Source organism: Neofelis nebulosa, chromosome 9 (assembly GCF_028018385.1).
Source record: "Neofelis nebulosa isolate mNeoNeb1 chromosome 9, mNeoNeb1.pri, whole genome shotgun sequence".
Classification (NCBI taxonomy): Eukaryota; Metazoa; Chordata; class Mammalia; order Carnivora; family Felidae; genus Neofelis; species Neofelis nebulosa.
This window is the reverse complement of record NC_080790.1, coordinates 83,955,800-83,959,244: the sequence shown is the minus strand read 5'-3', so window position 1 is coordinate 83,959,244 and position 3,445 is coordinate 83,955,800.

The following is a 3,445-nucleotide window of genomic DNA, read 5'->3' as shown; positions in this document are numbered from 1 at the left end:
AATTGAACGCAGGTGTAGGATTTGTTCCATGAAAGATATAAATCCCTGTGGAACTGTGGAAATCTGGGTCAGAGATCACGTAAAAATTAGTTAAGCATGATGGGTCAACAGTGACCCGGACAGGTGTCCCAGCTTTGTTTCTCTGTGTCACTTCCTGTGCTGTTTCTTAAATACTGGTCTGTTGAGGTTGGCCATGCAGGTCAACACATGTCTTTCTGAGTCTGTAGTAAATGAGAAGCCAGGCTAGGATTCCTTATCCTCACAAACACATGATCTTAAACACCCAGATGACATGAACGTCTCAGGGTAAAAAATATTTCACTATACATTTATCAGTTACAAAGAAACTAGGGAGGATTTTTTTTTTCTTACAGCTGAGTGATAATCTAAAAAGAGGGGCAAATACTTTTTCTTTATTGAAAAATAAGGAAAAATAAAGCATAAGCTATCCGGTCGTACTCAAAAGAGCATACAATTGTTGAAAAAAGGAATTGGTGCGTGTCGAAATACATTCTTTTTTTTAAAACCACCTTTTAAATTCCAAAGACCTTTCATATTCCGTAGTTAATCCATAGCCAATTTACTTGCAAATCTTTTTGTTCCGTCATGTTTTTAATGAAACTGAAATCTTTTTTTTTCCATTTTGGAGTATTGTCTATACTGTCTACATTGTCTATGCTGAGTATTGTTGCCTTAGTGATAACATAGTAAGGTTATTCTTCAAATCTACACAGAAGTTACTACATAACCCAGATTGGAGCAAACCATAATATTGGACACTACAGAGAACACTACTATAAAGACCCTTTCTGAACCTGAAAGCTCATTTAGCGAGTAGACACACATAGAAACCATAGCTTATTTTGTGGCCTTATTCGTGCCTTGCCTCCCTAAAAAAAACTGCACATGCACACACATCATATATCTTTTTTTGCTGTTGTTTTTGTTTTGTTATGAAGACAACAATTTTTTAAATAAGTTAAAGGATTCTTTTTTTCAGTTTATTTGTTTATGTTGAGATAGAGGGGGGAGGATATGAGCAGGACAGGGGCAGAGAGAAAGAGAGAGAGAGAATCCCAAGCAGGCTCCACACTATCAGCACAGACCTGATGTGTGGCTCCCTCTCACAAACGGTGAGATCATGAACTGAGCCAAAATCAAGAGTCAGTCGCTTAACCGACTGAGCCACCCAGGCATCCCAACTTGGGATGAGTAAGTGTCTGACTCTTGATTTCGGCTCAGGTCATAATATCACGGTTCATGAGATCAAGCCCCATGCTGGGCTCTATGCTGACAGAATGGAGCCTGCTTGGGATTTTCTCTTTCTCTCTGTCCCTTTCCTGCTAGCTGTCTCTCTCTCTGTCTCTGTCTATGTCTCTGTCTCTCTCTCTCTCTCTCTCTTTCTCAAGATAAATGAATAAACTTGAAAGAAAGAGTTCTTAAATCCAAAGATAAGCTTAACTCAAAAAAAAAAAAAGAAAGAAAGAAGAAGAAGAAGAAGAAGAAGAAGAAGAAGAAGAAGACGACAAAGGGATTTAAGGTAGAAAAAGATCAAAATTATATTCCATACAAATAAGCCATCTGTGGGGAAAAAAGCTGAAAGAACTATCGAAGTACTCAAACTAAATCTATTTTAATATCATATTGCAATAATTATTTGTGCTGCATGTTAAGAAGTGCTTATATGCCATTCTAGTTTACCCTGATAGTATCCAATTGGATAAATGTATATATTTTTTCCTACTTGTTATCTTTTATAGATTCCAAGATGCATAATTTTTCACGTTGAACATCTCTAAACTTGGGATGTATCTCAAAACCACTGTTTTATCAGTTAATGGCAGTGTTGTTTTCGTGTCTTTTGGGCTCATGCGACAATGGTATGTACTATACCAGGATGACCTCTTGATTCGAGGGAATACAGATGCGAACCAGACATCATTTCTACCATAATACTATCTCACTTGTGCAACACTTTTGAGTATGTCCACGCATGATCGTATCCAATGATAATGTGTCTGGGAAACTTGACAATCCCATCCTAGACAGGGGAGAGGAAGGGCTAACTCAATAGGATTGACCGGGAGCTGGTGCCACAATAGGAGCAAGTGAGTTTTGTTGTTGCATATGTGTACTTGACATCACCAGGTGCCAAAATCAGGGGTAAATTACACAATGCCCCTCGTGTCAAAATGTGCATCTATTTGTCCAAAAGGGTTTATCGACTTTCAGAAAAAAATAATTTTTTTTCAAATAGGATGCTTTCTTAATAGAATCCCCGAACCATCCTAGAGACTGTGTTTAGATGTATGCAAGAGTCTGTTTCCTAGGCTAAAGTCCAGGGCACTCGATTTTGAGGATCCAGGAAAGAACCAAAACGGAGGACCTCTTTCTGTTGAAGACGTGAGTGTTCATGAAGGGATGGATTTGTCCATCCAAATAGCTTAAAGAGAGTATCATAGACCAGAAGGAATGTGAGGGAGGAGAACTCACTCAGCATGAAGCTTGATGTTCCATCAAACCTTCCTTGAGCAAACCTTCTTTCTTTGGAAATGATAAAAGTGAAGTCCAATGCCTACAATTGCCCTAAAATTCACTTCTTGTACTGTCATAGTCAAGATGGAGGCTGAGTGGACAAGGCAGCCAGAGAAAAGGGGAGAGGGATATGCTTCTACTTCATCGCTTTACACTAGAGACAGCCATACCCTCTCAATGGGACCACAAAGAAAATGGTCTGCAAAGGACCCTCAGCTATGCCACAAAAAAGTAAGATTAACTCTTCCGATTGCCCCAAAGTCTAGCAGGTCCGTCAGTCTCAGGAGAAAAAGTAGAAATGAGTACCATCTGGATTTTAGTAATGGGAACTCTCTATGGAAGGCATTTATATATTTGATTTCACAGATGTGCAAGTTAACTCATAGAAAGGTTAAAAGACTTGCCAAAAATCGGTGTTCCCTTGGCTTGAAAGTGCTAGAAGAAAAACAAAAGGTCATTTTACTCCTAAATTATTGCACTTTTTGCAACGCAGTGCTCTTTACACAATGCCAATTTCGCCTCAACCCTGGAAACCTTTGTACGTATGGGGGGCCCTTTGTTGTGCAGATTACATGTATACAACACTATCTCTGCAGAAAATTTACTGTAAAAGCTTGAAAACAGAGAAAACTTTCCAAATGTCTAACTCTCTGGCTAATTCCTTCTAGTGATTTGGTCAACTGAAAATCAACTCTTAAATTGCAAAGTCATTATTTTAAACTTCAAGTGGATTTTATATCACTTGACCATATTTGTTCTTATGAAGTGAATTTTGATGTACATGCATTATGCATTTCTTAAAGAATGGATATTAAACTTCATTGCCTGAAGTTTTAAAAAAATCATTTAAAATCACAGTAAGGTCAGTTTTATTGTTACGTACTCAAGTACTCAATGTGCAAATTAACAA